This window comes from Ambystoma mexicanum, chromosome 6q (genome assembly GCF_040938575.1).
Source record: "Ambystoma mexicanum isolate Mex_15411 chromosome 6q, UKY_AmexF1_1, whole genome shotgun sequence".
Classification (NCBI taxonomy): domain Eukaryota; kingdom Metazoa; phylum Chordata; class Amphibia; order Caudata; family Ambystomatidae; genus Ambystoma; species Ambystoma mexicanum.
The window spans coordinates 1,576,289,446-1,576,308,183 of record NC_090937.1 but is presented as its reverse complement, the minus strand read 5'-3'; positions in this window follow the sequence as shown (position 1 = coordinate 1,576,308,183).

Here is an 18,738-nt window from a genome sequence, read left to right as displayed (position 1 = left end):
TGCAGTCTTTGAGCAGATTAGCTTACTGCTTGGTATAAAGCACAAGTTCTCATCGGCGTATCATCCAGAAGGTAATGGGATCTGTGAGAGGCTCAACGGCTTATTAAAGGAATGGATAGCCAAGTTGAAGCTTACTCTAAAGAGGGGATGGTTGCACTGCCTTCCTCTGGGACTGTATGCTCTTCGGAACCAACCTGGCTCTGACCATCATCTTACGCCACAGGAAGAAGAATGAGAACTCCCCTCACACCCCGAGATAGAGCTAGAGGTGATGCCCAGTCAACAGGAGAGGTTTTAGGGTCTGAAATGCAAAACTATCTGAACTGCATGACATCTTGCCTTACTGTAATTTCAGACCAACTGCAGCGACAACGAAAAGGGTGCAGGGCAGCACAGAACACAGATGGAGACACTACACCAGACTCATCTCAAGGTCTACGCATTCCACTCATCTTCCCTGGAGACGCCATCTTGGTGAGGAATCACACAAGGAAAAAGTGGGACGAGCCAAGATTCACGGACCATCCACAGTTGAAGACGTCACTCCATCTGCAGTCAAGCTGCAAGGAAGAAGAGTTTGGATCTTCCTTGGTGATATCAAGCCATACATCAGAGGAACCCCCCTACCTGCACCCTACCACGAAGACACTGCAGTCAACGGGGAAGAACCGCAGCACATGCAGACGAGATCCATGACGAGGAAGATGGACGAATGACCAGCAAAGTAAAAGACAAAGAACCTTTTGCAAGTTGTGGCTTAACTTGGACACTTCCTCTAAGCAAAAATGGGATAAGGACATAAAAACGGACACTCTGTGCATCCTAGTTGCAGGGTGAAGAAGAAAATTGCGCGTATAAGCCACAACATGTTTTGTTGTCTTGAACTTGTGAACTGAAGCACTCTCAAGCCGTGAGGAGAAAAAGACTATGACAAACTTTGATTGAGGATACTTACATTGGAAACAGACACAGCATCCCGATTCATCTAAAACCAAGACTTTGTTTGGAAGCTCTTATGGTGTCCCACAGTATGGACATCACAAAGGATGTGGTTACCTATTTTAACTGAGTATTAAGATAATACCCGTCATTGGTAGGGAGATTCACAAGTGTCACAGACTTTCTCCACGATCCTGAAAATGAAAAAATAATAAGACAACTGCTTACTGTCATTGCCAAACAATTAATCATGCTCCCTGAGTACAGTGAGAAAGAATCCAATGATGCCAACACAGGCGGAAATAGATGAGCTCATCAACACACTTTTCTTTTGCATAATGGAAGACTGTCCAACTCTTACTGGATGAACAACAGACACCCTCACATTCCTTTGAGATCCAGCAAACACTAAACATTTGAGCCATCTTTTAAATAAAGTAATAATTTTTGTCTCACTCCACGCGACTGGACAGTGCAGACATTGTGTACACCGAGAAAAGAACATATAATGCTGAATCTCAACAAAGACTGGACAAATGTCCCTTTCACCAGAAGACAGTAGATATGCATACCATGTCTTCTTTCGCCTCATTGAGAACTTTCCAGAGCTAGTGGGAAGACCAACCAATGTTGATGTACTTACATTTCTCGGAGATCCAGTAAAGAGTACTCAGGTAAACATGCTCTTGCATGCCATTGTAGCCCAAATTAAAAATTCCAATCTCCATTGACTCCTGAGGAGATTCTGAAGAGACTTTTTGCCGAGCGACAGATCGAGGGAGCAGAGGCAAGAACCGTATTTGTTATATTTGTTGCCATTTTTTCCCTATTTCTTCATCCTGAACAGTGTCCAACATGGCCTCAGGACTGAAGCAGATTCGAGGGGTGGACTGGGAACTCACGTACTTTGAACATGCACAGTAAAGGTGACTTATCAAAGTGTTATTTTAATCTATTTTTCCCATAGTTTAGCAATGGGACTGTATCCTGTATTAAGAGACAATCGTCACTCGCAAGAGGGGTGACACTTGTGAAACACCTGACACTTTCGACACAGAACTCGAAGCACGACATTAGGTGGGGGAACAATAACTTGGACATTTGACGAATGAGCGAGATGGGGGCCTAGAGCAGTAACCGGGTCCCCCCACAAGCAGAGAGGCACCCCCGCTTCTCTGGAAGAAAATGCTGTCACCTTACATATCGAACAATAATGTACTTATGTATTATAATTGTCATTATCTTTCTGTCATTAACGATCAGAACTGCATTCTTTATTGGTGCACGAAGCGTTCCAATTTCAGTGCACCCACCTGATGATACACACATGAAAACCACAAGAGCACCCAGACCCTATATAGTCATTCCAGTCCCTAGAAAATCTGATGGTAGAATAAATGAACTTGAAATGAACGTGATTAATAGTGATATATACACACTTATGGTAATGAATGAGCAGGAAAGCTGGAGACAGGGTCGGCATGAAATGAATGAAGACAAACCACTGACAACTACACGCACACACACACTGAATGCACACAAAACAGGACTAGTGTCAATGACCACAGAACCACAAACCACGAAAGCAGCAGAGAAAATCAGACTACCTACTGAAAAACCCTTCAGAGGAAATAGTGAAAGAAAACGAGAAGAATTAAGAGAAGGACCAACAGAAGCAGTTGTGTCAGAAACCCTTAAGAAAACAGAAGAGGCCTCCGAAAAACTCTCCGCAAGGACACAAATGTTAGTAGACTTTCTGTTCCCGCACATAACCAGAGCAGGAAAATGACAAGAGGAACTGAAGAACAAAACAACAGAGGCAGTATTGCCCAGCACACATACCCTAACACAAGGGACAAGTACCAGGTCCACAATACAGCCATATACCGGATCAGTGTCAGGCTGGTTAACATGGGCACTTGCACGCAGCAGAGAAAATATACATGAGGACCAGGTAAGAGCTGCCAGACTTTTGTCCACTCAAATGGAGCAGATGAGGAAGCCTGTACCATGGACCAGGATACCTGAGAATCCTCCAACAAGAAAAAGCCGCACAGAGGCATTGAGAGATGTAGTTATAGCAAACTATAGGGAAACCTTAAGAATAAAGAGAAGCATACATGAGGATAATAATGAACTAAACAACTACCTGGACAGCATAGCACATCTAGTGAACAACATTTGGTACCAGCACATGAAAGAAGTTGGAAGACGAAATCCAAGATCTTCGTGGCTGTAGAAACAGATGTCCTGGCAGCACACTGTCTCTCACACATAGCAATGTGCAATACCAGAGGCCAGTTCATGGGAAATTATGCCTCATTGATATGGGCAACTGAAACAGATTATCCCTACGAAGATGATTATGTCCAGGACATTAATACAAGAAATAGACCCCATACTAGGAATCACGTAATCAGGTACGAAAACCTGAAGTTAAAGGAGCAGGAATGAAATGGGAAGTAAACCCGAGACTGAACATCAAAGGAAAAACTCCAGAAGAGGCTCAAATTTGGAAAAACAGAGGCCAAATGCAGATTTGTGGAACAGTGCTTTCACCAAACGGATGGGAAGAAGGAGTAGTGATCAGCCGAGCATGGATGGTCCTTGGAGCCTGCAAGGAAGCAGTAGAGAACTCACAGAGACTGTGCAAACCACTAGACAGAGGAGGACCCCTGCAGATAGTGCCACTAGAAAGCCCAAAATTATGCTTCAGGAACAATGGCACAAGGAAGATGGGAGAGAATCCGAACTGCAGACAAATTTTTGAAGCTCCATGAATGACTCATGGGACTGCAGTAATCATGGATCATTATTGGGCATGTGGATCCAATCATACATCAGACTGCCAAAAAACAGGGGAGGCATATGCACAATAGTGAATGTCCACGTTCCAGCCCTAGTGATCCCAAAAAGTGACCCGAGTATTGATAGTTTCCCGAAAGCAGATGCTCACCTGTGGAACTGATAACTCGAGTGACGAGAGAAAACTATTTTTCTGCCAAATCAGAAGAAGCATTTCATGCAATCCCATATGAACACAGGCTGTTCAGCTTCACCTCATCAGTGTTCGCGACAATCCTCATGCCAAGATTCCAAGTCGGAGCAAATACTAAATGGTTGCAGATAACCAGATGGGAGTTACTGCAAACCATCAACTCAACAATTAAGGATTCAATGCGATCAAGGAAGAGTTAAGAGCCATCCGACTGATGACTCTCCAGAACAGATATGTAATTGACATGATCACAGCTATGGACAGAGGAGTTTTGTGCAAAAATTGGAGAATCATATTGCACATTATACCTTCTCACGACGAGGAAAATGGAACTTTAACAGAAGTTATAGGTATGCTGACAAACCTGCAGAACCAGATGATCAATGAAACCGACAAAGTTGATGATGACAGCTGGTTTGGATCACTGCTTTCATGGGTTCCGCAATAGATGGCGGATGCATTCAAGTTCCTAGGAGCCCTGCTAGTAATGATATGACTAGGATTTTGTGTTATCAAGATAATAATCTAACAATGCCAGAAAACTACAAGGAAAGCCTTGCCTGATCAATGTCAAACCAGGATAGAAGCCCAGAGATCTGACTGATGATGAAATAAGAGACTTTGTGAAAGCCAGCAAACATGCGCCAGAAGGTACGAAGTTTCTGTATCCCAGGAAATGCAGAAATTATGAAGCAAAATGGATCTATTGCAGTCCAAATCGACAATATCAGCTAATGACATGGAACAAAGAGGAACATGTACAAATAGCAGGAAGCCTGAAGGGAGTGATAAAAATATGGGCTCCAAAGAGACACACCTTCAAACCATCGTGTACAAACCCGGAAGATGAAGAAGAGATGGATACAGAAGAACCAAGTAAGATGAATCCAAAGGAGGAAGCGCAAGTGGTCAATAAACCGACCAGAGGGGGGAGTGTAGAGGAGGTCCCAAATATAGCCTGCACTCCAGTCGCCCATTATAAAGTTCCAGGAACGTTCACACCGATATATGTGACATATTTATTTATTTATTTATTTATTTAGATTTATATAGCGCGCAAGCAGCCCATGGGCATTGAGGCGCTGTTACTTGTGAGAGCTTAGTTACAGAGGTACAGGAATGGTAGCAGTTGTTGGTACATTATAAGTATTACAGACATAATACAATACTTACAGCTTCTGCGATTGGTCATTACATTCCAGCTTATGCAGTGGGTCAAAATGTATAGTATTCATGCTGATGTGAGGGGCCTTATGTGAAGAGGATGGTTTTCATAGCTTTACGGAAGGCGATGAGGGAGGCCTCACCTCGGATAGTGGGGGGTAGGGCATTCCAGTGTGTGGGTGCAAGATATGGGAAGCTGGAACCCCCCGCTCTGGCTCTTTTTACTAGTGGCACATAGAGCATGTTGGTATAGGGTGATCTGGTTGGCCTTGTGGAGGAGACAGGGTGGATCCTTTCGGAGAGGTAAGCGGGAGCAGTGAGGTGAATGCACTTGTGGGTCAGTGTAAGAGCTTTGAAGACGATTCTTTCCTTAATTGGGAGCCAGTGGGCTCATATCATATGATGAGCAAATAAACCAGCAGAGAGCCGCATTAGGGCTCTGCCCGGTGCCTATCAGAAAAGCAATACCTATTGAAGTGCCAATAACCAGACAACCATGGACAGTAAGGTATCCATTGAGAAAACCCTACCAGCAAATAACACGAAATGAAGTATGCTTAAACACTGTTTTAGAAGAAACTCATCAGGCCTTAATTGAAGATGAATGGTGACGACAGAAGGGCCAGGACAGACTCACAGATGAAAGATACGAAAATCAAAAGATGACAAACAGAGACAAAACGCTATGAATAAGAACATCATGAATTTAGAAGGAGGGCCGATGTTGAAATATAAAGAAAATTAAACTGTAAAGCAGGATGAAGATATTCAACTAGCTAACGCCTGTACATATGCGTAACCGCAAGAAGCTAAGAAAACAGTGCCGCTGTGGGATGTTTTTACCCATGCATCCAAGCCCTACCTCAAAAAAACTGTGCAGTACTGACATGGAAAACATCATGATGGCCAGAGCTTCCCAGAAAATGCCCAGGGAAGTGCATGAAGAATAGGCTGCCACCCATTTGGCCGATGTTATGGGCACAGAAGGGCACTGCCTAAAACCCCCTTTGGGCTACCCACACAGTAGTCTGAAACCATTGGGAATGGCAATGCTGATTGCCAAAAGCAACCTAGAATTGTGGGGAATTCAATATCTTAAATCCCAAAAAGGGGTGCAGTACCAGTACTCACCACTATCAGAAAGCCGGCGTTTTAAAACCACCAGATTTTGTTTAAAACTGAATAAATGAACCCAAGGCAAGCCAAAGAAAGACTTACTGAGAGGTGGATACCATCTAAAGTTATATTCTGAAGTGACTTGAATGTTCATAACAAGACTGGCTGAGCTCTGCAGGTCTGCAGCAGCCTAACTGAAACTGGATTTAAAACTACCAAAAATCTAAATGTTTAAAAGAAATGAGTGACCTACTTTTGAGTGTCACATAGGTTGCAATTGTTTAAATGTCATAGTTTTAAACTTAGAATCAGCATCCTAGCTGCATATGTAAAAAAATTGTCTTGACTTAAACTGGGGAACAAAAGTGACATTAGCTGGGGCCTGGCTTAAGGAACTGAATTCTGCCCACCAGCTACCCCCGACAGGAGATGAGACTTGCACAACAGCTGTGTTCCCAGGCCTAGCTGCCCTTTTGCTGCTCCCACCAAAAGGGATATGACACTTCCCTGATTGAATTACCTGGGCTCTGCAGGAAATTGAACAAAGCCCTGTCCTGACTCAGGCAAATGTTTTATTACGGGGGCCGTAAAAAGTGGCTTCCTCCTGAAGCAAAGGGGAGGAGCACTGCCTGTGAGAGCAAGCTGGCTTGGCAGAACTGGAAAAAACAGAAATTCAACCTAGTGCTGGGGGGAAACCACACCCCTGTAGCCAGAATATGGTTTTAGAAAAAGATGAATAACTCATAGAGCGGACTTGTGAAAATTATTTAAATGATACCATAATTCTTGTGATTTTTCTGCCCACATTTTAAGAGGTTTTTAGAACAGGTGGCATGATCTGGGGGCAAACTAGCAGTTAAGAGGGTATTACTTAAAATGTATGCATGTTAAAAATCTGACACTTCATCAATTAATGTCCATACTCCTTGCGCACATGTGTGTAAATTTGGGTTAAAATCCGATGTTGCGAAACCACTAAAAAACACAAAATATTGCCATTTCTGAATGCAAGCTCCCAGGAAGAGCAGATTTGGACAGGGTATACCTCCTGTAATGCATGATGGGTGCATGTAATTTTAAACAAATGTGTACCTGTGCAAATATGTCTTTTTGAGCAAATATAGATTGTGTGTAAGTTGACAGGGGTGGGTTCTCTGTACCATAAACAGACCTCATCATGATGACACTTCATTTCATTCCCCAATCAAGGGGAAGCGGATGAAGTGGCCAATGACAAGTGGAGAGGGGTAGAGCTTAGTGATGCTGCTCACACACCCATTTTCAAAACATATAAAAGCAGACAGACAGGACAGATAGGGACCTTCAAATCCATTTGCTGCGGGACGCTCTGCCGGGAAAATCCATACTTTACCTCCATCAATCTCTAGAGAAAGCTGTGCAGAAAGATCCAGACTTCAAATCCATCAATCTCCAGAATCCAGAGAGAGAGAGAGCTGACCCAGATCACTGTGAAGTGCAGAGACCAGACCAGAGTCCAGTCTAAAACCTGACCAGATCCGTGGCGAGGCCCATTTAATTCAAGAATATAGTGTGAGTACCTAGCAGAACTGTGCAGAACCAATCTCTTAGTTAAAATAATCTAATCCAAGCTATTTTAATCTAAGTAGAACTGCCTCCTAACTGTCACCTGTCATTTGCAAAGCTGTCACCTGTCATTTTCTAGTTGCTAGCTGTCACTTGTCTTTTTGAACTTTAAAATTTCAAATCTGAAAAACGACCTTTATTTAATCGCTCATAACTCTGTAACCGTTTGTGCTAGAGACTTGCAGTAACTTTCATCTGGAAGCTGAGATCCTAGGCTGTCCTAGGACCCCAAAACGATAGTGCTAGTCCTTGTAGTTTCTCTGTAATCGCGAAGAACGCACTCGCGAATTTGCCGCGATTGCAAATTTCTCAACGTGTGAAAACAGCAGTTTCCTTGCTTTCAGTTGCCAAAAATTCCTTTAACCTGCTAGTTACTCCTAGATCCTTGCTAAAGTGAGCCTGGACTAATATTAACTATATACCACTCACCCTGAACCTCTAGAGGGAATTAAAAGCATTGTAGCATATTTTTCACTTCATTGCCAGCACATATAAAAGCATTGTAGCATATTTTTCACTTCATTGCCAGCACATATAAAAGCATTTTGGGCCTGTGTTCCAACTTCTGTGGTCTAAGCTTGCTGGGGTGAACTGAATTACATTTGATTGTATTTCTGAGAACTGTGTGCTTTTCTTCCATTTCCTGCATTGCATAAAAGGGGGGGAGGGGATTGCCAGAGAAAAGTGATTACATTGTTTTGTTGAACGCATATTGAGTATTTTCTGTACTGCATTTTCATTCCACCTTGCATCCATTTGAAACCATAAAGTATTGTTGCTATCTTATCCATCCTAGAACCACTCATCATTGATTATAAAGAAGTGTGCTAGTGCGAGACTATCCATTATTGATTACTGCTCAGATTCAGTGTGATATTCAATTATTAAATTATTATAAAGTGTGATATATATATCTATTGTTTAAATTATCAAATAAACCTTTTAACTTGCAAAACAGAACTACTTCTTGGCTCAGTGGGGTCAGGGGGATTCCAAGGGAGGGGTGTTATATAGGGGTAGTCATCCAGAACGCATGAACTGGACATAAAGATATATTAATAAGGGTTTCCATTCAGTATCCCAGACTAGGCATTGACCTAGCTGTAGTGTTGAATTGAATCCTCTTACAAATTGGGGGCTCGTCCGGGATGTTTGGATTAGATTTATCACTTGTGCAGATTAATACAGCGTGCCAGCTGACCAGATACACATATCCGGTCGGACCACCACGCTGTGTTACGCTGTAAAGCACTCCTCAAGGGAACGCTCTAAGGAAAAGGTCTGTTTTGCAAAAATATAATATAAACTTCTGTAAGTCAGGAAGGAACTCAAATTCCAGAATTACGACCTTGGTGATATGAAAATAGCCAGAGAGCACTTCTTACATAAGTTATTTGTGAGAGGTGAGTGGACTCATCAGGACCAGACGGTCTGGTTGCAAGCAATCGCACCCCAGATCACGGAAACAGGGTCAGATATATAGGGAGATCAGGGTCCCCTACATGTGGCCCTGAGTGAACTATATTTGGCCCCGAAGGCTAAGGATGAACAAGACAAGATGGTTAGGATAGCGGCATACCTGTACCTATATATGGGAGACATGCAGGATAAATGTACTGAAAGCCAAGATCTGGCGAATAAGCGACAGATGGCGTTAGAGAAGGTCCAATCTGACCTGGTCTCTTCTGAGCAGAGGCTACAGGGGAGCCAGGAGTCAGAAAATGAGAGTAGACAGCAAATCATTAAAATAAAGAGGGATATGGACATCCTGCAACAGGAAAAGGCTGACCAGGATACCAGATTTCTGGCCTTGCAGAAGGAGTACCAAGAAGGTTTGGACTCCCTACTGCAGAGCCAGAAAAAGCTGGAGCAACAGTTAGACTTCAATAGGGCATGTGCTGAGCAGGTAGTCACCCTGCAAAGCCACCTAGATAGGGAGAAGGCAGAGAGCAATAAACTGATTTTGAAAGACCTGGATACCCAGGCAGAGTTTGACCAGGAGCGCCAGAAAGCGGGTGCCTTCCAAAGGCAAAGGGACGACCTGGCTGCACAGATGCAGGCTCTTAGTCAGGAAAGGGATACCTTAGGCCAGGAAGTCTGCCACTTAAGGAGAAAAATGGAAGAAAATCACCTGGCCCACCAGGGACTGGGTGACCTCCAAAAAGAACACCAGGACTTGTTAGAGCACACCAGGAAGGTGGAGGATGCTCTGGCAAGAAAGGAGCAGGCCAATAGGGACACAGCTCAGGAGGTAACCCTCCTGCAGCAAAGACTGGCCCAGTGCTCCAGGACCAATCAGGAAACGCAGAGAGAGAATGAGGCTCTCTGCCAGCACAATGATAGGCTCCAACAACAGGTAGCGATGCAGGAGAGACTGATAGAGTCTAGTAAGGCCTTAACTGAGGAACTGAAGGTTCCATTGCAACAGGGAGCAGGGGCGGATAGAGATGAGGTTTGCTGGGAAAGAGAAACTCCTGAGCATAACCCCAGGAGCCCTAGTACCAGAGGCCTTTATTTCTCTCAGTCCCTGGACTCTGCCACCCCCATGTCCCCTGGCGCACATGAGCACAGGGCCACAGGGATGGCAGATTACTATCCAGCCAGAAGCATGGGGCTCATAGGCCATTACCACCCAGGAATGGAGGGGCGGGCATCCGGGTATGGGCACCCAAGCATAGTGCAATTTAGTGGGGAACCCCAGGAGAGTAGGCCCATTAAGGGCATCCTGAAAACCTCTGCCCAGTTAGGTCAGTGGGGGGGTACCCATCAAATCCTGGCAGCAAAGAGGAATCTGAAGACTCCTCTGAGTGGTACAGGACACAGGAGACCAGGTCCCCACATTCTGCCAGCCATTCCCAGGCTTGCAGAATCCGGGAAAACCTGGAAGAACAGACGGGAACCTCTGGGAGCAGTGCCTCTGAGTCAGAAGATGAATAGACAAGGGTTACCCGAACCAAAAAGGCCAATAAGGCAAAAAGGGCCTTGATTAAGGACCCATTGAAACAGATTAAGGCAATCAGGAGTGTCATCACGCCGTATCATAAGAACGCCAAGTACTCTGTTTGGGAACACTTGGAGCTCTATGAGCAAATGATGGAGACTTTCCATTTGAAGGACAGCCAAAGCTGTATCCAATATGTAAAGTGGACATTCTCCCCAGAGTACTCCAGTTTCTTTGCAGGGCTGGAGGACCGAAATCATTCTAGATGGTCCACCTATAAGGCGGCCATCTTGAAACATTTTTCTACTCATAGAAATCCTCAAGAGGCTCGCAAGGCAGCCTACAATTTACAATGTGGGGAGGATCAGGCCCCACAAGAATTTGTGCAGGAGTTAAAGCGTGCTTTTGCACAGACCACAAGAAGGGTGCGCACGGATAGCAGAGAATTTATTAATACGTTTTTCCATGCCTTGCCCAAATACATAATGACCCAGCTTGTGAGGGATTTTCACGAGAAAAGATCTTTAGACTGGGTCATTGAACAGGCGACCCGGATCTATGAGGTGCAGAAGCCAATAGAAAATAAAAATAATGCGCCCAAAAACCCCAAAGCCAACAACACCCCTGCTGCTGCCAAGGTGGCAGAGGTAAAGGTCACCCCCATTTTAGAGTTGGAGATGGGGGGGCCTAAAAACCTACCTGCACCTAATAATGCTAGGCCCAGAAGGTCCTCGGGCCAGTCACAAACAGGGAGTCAAGGAGGCAGCCCCACAAATGGGGTCCCTCGCTCTCCTGATTATGTAAGCCCCCGTTACAAGGGAAGTCAACCCATCCTGGGTTATGTGTGGACTCCTCCAGCCCAAGGGGGGGGATCCAGCCAAGCACCTAACCCAGGGAACCTCCCTCCTAACTTCCCACCGGAGGGCAGAAATTCTCCAAATCCTGGGCAGAACTTTTTCCCCAGGTATCCACCCAACTTCCAACCCCAAAATCATCCATCCTTCTTTCCCCAAATCCCTGAGCCCAGACAACCTAATCTGGGAGAGGGGAGGCCAAGGGTGGAGGGGTACCCAAATCTTCCCAACCCGGGGTACTACCAGAGAAGGGATAGCTACCCTTCCCGGGATCAGCCCAGGGGAGAAAACAGGGCCCCGTATCATCCTGAGCGGGTTTCCCAGTTAGAGCGCCAGGTTCAAAACATGGCGCGGGATCTGGGTCACATACTGAGGGCTCAGCAGAACCCTCAGATCGGCATTCCGGCGCAGAACGCACCCAACTCTGGACCTGGTGCTCCAGAACAATGACGGGGGCAGCACCCCGATAACTCACCGGTTCCCAGGGAGGAGGCACAAAGGGAAGGGGGGTGTAAAGCCTTAGAGGAAGCTTCCTTCCTCACTTGTAAACAGCCCCTGGAAACCCAGGAACCGGAAACAAAATCTCTTGCCCCTGAAAGTCTGCCTCCTAAGGAACAGAGGGGGGGTAGGAGAAACAAAAGACCCAAACAGACACAGTTTGAGGAGGAGGTACAGATCTTCCAATTTGAGGGAGAGGGAGCCTCAGAGGATCCTGGGAAAAGGATCTTCTCCTTCAGAGAGGGGGGAACTCCTCCCAAAGAAAAATGGTTTCCTAGGGATGCAAATCCAGACTGGGGAGATGTGGAGACTGAGCTACCGCCGCCCACCATCTCATCCCAGAACCAACAGCAAGAAAATCCCCTGGTTCAAACCCATCCTGATGACTGCCTCCAAAAAGGGGGGGGCGGCCCAGAACCGGAGCCAGGGGAACCCACAATGGCTCTGATCTCCAGTTGCCAACTTTTTCTTTCAGATTCCCAAGGCTCTCCACAGAATTCTGCCCAAATCTCTTCGCTAGCGATGTCCAAAACCAGAAAGTTAGCCCACCAGTTGTCCAAAAATGTGCATTATCTGTGCCCCCTTGAGGAGAAGGAGGGAAGATATTATGCCCCGGTACAAGTACAGGGGCAGGGTACGATTTTGGCACTGGTGGACACTGGATCTCAAGCTACCCTTCTGTCCAGAAGGGCCTTTGATGAACTGAATGCAGGAAGGGGAGAGAATTACCAAATTCCTCTCACCTCTCTTCCTGGACAACTGCAGAACTTTGACGGGAAGGAAATTCCCGTTGAGGGGACTGCAGACTTGGACATTAAAATTGGGCGACACAAGTTGAAACACCCGGTCATAGTTGTGACTCCAGAGGGCACCCCTTGTTTACTGGGGAATGACCTCCTGAGGAGGTTGTCACCTCTAATAGATTGTGTAAACAAGGTCCTCTGGACCCAGACTAGCCGACCAATAAAATTAAAACAGAGTGTCAACCATGTTAGTTTAAACGGCACCTGCCACTGGTTGAACAAAAATCTGACCAAGTAGAATTCCACTTCCAGAATAGCCAAATTCCAGACGTGACAGTAATAGCAGTAGGACAACAGACTGGTGATGGAGGGTCCTCTCTATTTCTGAAAATCAACCTTCCTTCCAGTCTAAAGTGGTACTCCACGCTGGAAGGAAACACTCTGAGATTCTATACTAATCCACAATCAGAAACTCCCACTCCTATAGTCCAGAAAGATGTGAAATCAGCTCAGAGCCTGGCTGATATTCAGAAAATTGGAGAGCAGTTGTTCATCCCTGTCCAGTTAAATGATGGGAAGGACTCTGTTCTCGCCTGAGTGTGTGTGAGCAACGGTAAGAGCTTCATCAGCGAAGCCATGTTTCGCCAACTCCCAAAAGATCCAGCCATTCCCACATTCAAACTGATAGACAAATGGGAAATGGACCTGGAAGCGCCTAATTCCAAACATCTCCTGCCAAGCAGGTGTATGCTCAAAATCTCCATTGGCAACAAGAGCATAGTCCATAATTGTTGGGTCGTGCGAGACGTCACTGCCGCTTTTTACTTAGGCAGTGACATTCTCAATCGCTTTGCCATTAGTTTGGACCTAATAAACTTCAAAGCTTGGTCCCGATTAGCGGATAATCCCATGGGCTTTGATGATCCAGAAAAAGCATTTAGGTCAGCTCAATTGCTACCTTATGCAGTTGAAATTCAGATCAAAGAGGACGTCACCATCCCAGAAAGGACCCGACAATTCTCCCTGGAAGTGAAAGTTAAAAGAGGACAACATTTGAAAAAGCCTGATGCTTACATACATCTAAATGCTTCTCTCCAACAGCAAGGGTTAGGGGTAAACCCAACTCCATTGGTCAAAATAGAACATGACACCATTGTAATAGAGGTGGATAACAGCGACTTAAAGAGTATTACTCTAGCCGCAGGCACCATTATTGGAATGGCGGTTGATGACCGACATTTTTCCATTCATTTAGGTAATGAACTGTTAGGGCCAATCCCCAAGGACTGCTTTGACAGTGACAGTGATGACAATACGACACCAGACAGGATTTTTACCCGGCATGGGGGGAACTTCCTGGTGTACACTTCTTGCCCTTATGGTAAGGAAGATTCGACTTGTGACTTCAGGAGGGATGAGGTGATTTTCCAGGTCCATGAGGGCTGCATTTCCCACCTGAAGCCTCCGGTCCAAATCAGCACTCTGACCAGGGACTTCTCCACCCAGCTGGAGGAGGCCGCGGAGATAGCCAAACCAGAAGTCTTTCCAGGCTTCAGGCAGATGGTGGAAGAGAGAGTCAACCTAGCTGATGCCTGTGTGACTCTGGAACAAAAGCAAAAGTTGAAACAAGTTTTCTTGAATTTCCAAGATCTCTTTGCGGTAGACTCATATGACTGTGGCCGCACCGACATCCACACAACAACAATCCCCACGGACCCTGGCATGACTCCAGTGTTTGTGAAGCAATATCGCTTGCCTCTCGCATCAATGGAGTCCCTTACTGAAATAATTAAGAACCTTGAGTCCCGGGGAATAATCCGTCCAGTCCACAGCACCTTCAATAATCCGGTGCTGGGAATATTGAAGCCAAACGGCCAGTGGAGACTCTGCGCCGACCTCAGGGAGCTCAACAAACGGGTCCATACTTCCCGATGGCCTCTGCCCTACATTGACCAAGGGCTGGCCCAGATCCAGGGGTCACAGGTATTCACTGCAATAGACCTGACCAATGGATACTGGACCGTGCCGGTCAGTAGGGAGGACCAATACAAACTGGCTTTTACCTTCGGGGGCCAGCAGTATACATGGACCCGGACTCCCTTCGGATACCTTAACTCCGGTAATGAGTTCAATATTTTCCTACATAAGGCCATGCCCGACCTGGGTGCGAGGGGTAACCTGGCTTATGTAGATGATGTCCTCATCAAAAGTTCATCTGTGGAGGAACACATAGCGGAGATCCGTTATGTTCTGACCCAGTTGAGGGCCGCCGGAGCAAAACTTTCCTTTCAGAAAGCACAGTGGTGTAGAACCCGTGTTAATTTCTTGGGGCATGAGATTACTCCTCAGGGTCTCTGTCCCCAGGAAAAGAAATTGGAAGCACTTCAGAAACTGAAAGACCCCACAACTCTGTGGGAACTAAGGAGCCTCCTTGGACTGACTAATTACAGCAGAAAGTTTATTGAGGGCTACGCAGAGATCACCAGACCCCTGATTCATCTCCTGAAGGGGGGGGGTCAAGTGGGAATGGGGTCCAGAACAAGCCGAGGCAGTAAAACAACTCAAAAGAAGCCTCTCACAAGCGCCTTGCCTAGCTTACCCTGTCAGAAACAAGGAGTTCTTCCTGGAGACGGGGTTCTCTAATACGTGCTTGACGGCAGTATTATACCAAAAGCATGACAAGGTCAATAAAGTAATCTCCTATGCGAGCAAAACTTTATCCTCTGTGGAGGAAAAATTCAACGATTGTGAGAAGGCACTCCTGGCGACGGTGTGGGCATTGAAGAATTACCGCCCGTTTATCCAGGGGGAACACATCATAGTGGAGACTCCACACCAGCCTCTGCAATATCTCCAAAGTGACAGAATCCGGGCCGGAAATGCGAGTAATTCCCGAATTACTTCCTGGATTCTATCAATGCAAGGCTTTCCTGTGGAGGTCAGATATGGCCAAAACAAGAAGAGTCCCCTCGCGCAAGGTCTGGCTGACTTGCATGATTGTGCCAGAGAAAACTGTCTCGAGGACGAAACTCTAAAAATCAAGGACAACACGGAGGCATACCTTAATTCCCCACACAAAGTCTTTGAAGAGGACAAGTGTGAGGGAATGCCCACTGTCTATGTGGATGGATGCTCTTACCATGTTGACAACAACGGGGAGAAAGAACTGGTGGCCGGCGTAGGGAATGCATGGGCGAATGAGTCCCCAGAACCCTCCGCTGGATACAAAATTGGTCCCCGAAGTAGTCAGGTGTCAGAATTGATGGCTGTGCATCAAGCCAACCTCACTGCTGTCCAGCATCAACTCCACGAACTGGTCATAATCACAGATTCGGATTATGTACGGAACTGGTTCGTGGAGCACCTGGTTAATTGGAAAGCCAGAGGCATGTTATGTGCTAACAACAAACCCTTGAAACATGGGAAGTTGATCCAAAACATTGATTATCTGGTCACCTCGAATGAGATGACCCTCTATTGGAAAAAGATCAAGGGTCATTCCAAAGTAGAGGGACCAGACAAAACTGGAAATGACTTAGCTGATCAGCTGGCCAAAACCGGGGCCATCCAAGGGGATCTAATTGAGATTGAGTCCCTGTTGGGGGAGATCCAGGTCACTGCTATCACTAGGTCCCAGACAAATGCTCACAACGACCTTTCAGTTGCACAATGGAGTAAGGAGACCCCTGATGCTGATTTGATTACCGCTCAGAAGGGGGATCCAATTATTGGTAAGTTTTACCAGCACATTGAGGACCCTGAGAACTTTCCCTTGACGGATACCGATTACACTGGGAAAGAGGACCTAAGAGTGTTGATGAAATGTCCAAAAATTTTCCGAATCCAAGACGGTTTGCTGGTAAGGAAATCCAAAGCTGGCCACGATCAGTGGGTGGTTCCTCCCTCATTCCGAAGCCTGATGTTAAGTCACGCCCATGATGCGGCCACCGCCGGTCATAGGGGGTTTCACACAACACTGGAAATCTTAAGAGAGGTTGCATACTGGCCACACATGGGCCAGGACCTCAACCAATATTTAAAGGGTTGTCTTGTGTGTGCACAATTTCAGCCATCATCCCTCACGCACCGTGCGCCTCTCCAAAAGAGGGGGATGACACTGCCATGGTCAGATTTACAAATCGACTTTGTAGGCCCTGTGATTCGCTCTGCTAGAGGGAATAAGTACATGTTGACTGTGACATGCCTGTTTACCAAGTGGGTGGAATGTCTCCCAGCCCCAAATTGCAAGGCAGAAACAGCAGCTGCCCTGATGATTAACCACATCTTTTCCCGTTTTGGTCTACCTCAAAGGATTGAGTCAGACAGAGGTAGCCACTTCACCAGTGAAGTAATGACAAAGATGTGGGAGATACTGGGGGTCAAGAGAAAGCTACACATTGCTTACCAGCCAGCTTCTTCTGGGGCAGTAGAGAGATATAACCGAACCATTGTGAGCATATTAAAGAAGTTTGTGGCAGATTCTTGGCCAAGTTGGGATATCCGATTACCTCTGGTCCTAATGGCGATCAGATCTACCCCTTCTTCTGCAACCAAAATGTCACCATTTGAGTTGATGACTGGGCGCAAGATGGTGCTTCCTCAGCATTTGCTCTACAGGACCCAAGAGCAGACACTAATAAATGCCTCCACAACTCATGAGTATGTGGAGAATTTAAGGAAACACCTTCAACATGCTTTTGCTTATGCTCAGCGGAATCTAGAAAGATCAGCTGATAGCATGAAGACCCACTATGACCTGAAGACTTCCAGGAAGGAATATCAGGTGGGGGACCGGGTCTATCTATACAATTTCCAAAGGAACCAGGCCAAACAGCGAACATTTTTGCCTACATGGAAGGGACCCTTTGAGATTATAGACAAAATCTCCCCTGTGGCCTACAAGATCCGCATCCCCAAAGGCGGTTTGGCAGAGGGGGAAGACAAGTGGGTGCACATTAACCAGTTGAAGTGTTGCCATCCCAGGCACACTCTGCAACAACTGGAGGAATCCTCTGGAATCCTAGAGGGTACTGTCTCAGATTAATTCAGTTCTAACTTAAAAGATCCTACATATAGCCTATCAAATTCTGTGTTTCTCAAGTTTATGTGTTCCTGTCTCTTAATTTAAAAAAAAAATGTGCATGTGCATATCTGTTGAGTTCTAAAATTCATATGCCACCCCACTATATCAATGGTGGGGGAAAAAGGTCCATGAATAGGTATTGCCGCTCTTCCTTTGTCGTCCTAGGAGAAAGAAAACCTCGAAACTGGCCAAGGAGGACGATCCGGAGACCGGGAGCAGAGACGCGGAGGGCCCAGGGTACCGCCCAATATTCCCATCAGGACCGGCGAGGAGAACCGATCGATCAGTACCGGATGGAGGAAAAGATGTTGAACTGTGCCATCTATTGGATGAAGATGAGGAAACATCCCAGGTCTTGCGAGTCCCATCAGTGAAACAGAATGGCCATCGCAAGAGGGGGGCTTGTGGGATGTTTTTACCCATGCATCCAAGCCCTACCTCAAAAAACTGTGCAGTACTGACATGGAAAACATCATGATGGCCAGAGCTTCCCAGAAAATGCCCAGGGAAGTGCATGAAGAATAGGATGCCACCCATTTGGCCGATGTTATGGGCACAGAAGGGCACTGCCTAAAATCACACAGTAGTCTGAAACCATTGGGAATGGCAATGCTGATTGCCAAAAGCAACCTAGAATTGTGGGAAATTCAATTTCTTAAATCCCAAAAAGGGGTGCAGTACCAGTACTCACCACTATCAGAAAGCCGGCGTTTTAAAACCACCAGATTTTGTTTAAAACTGAATAAATGAACCCAAGGCAAGCCAAAGAAAGACTTACTGAGAGGTGGATACAATCT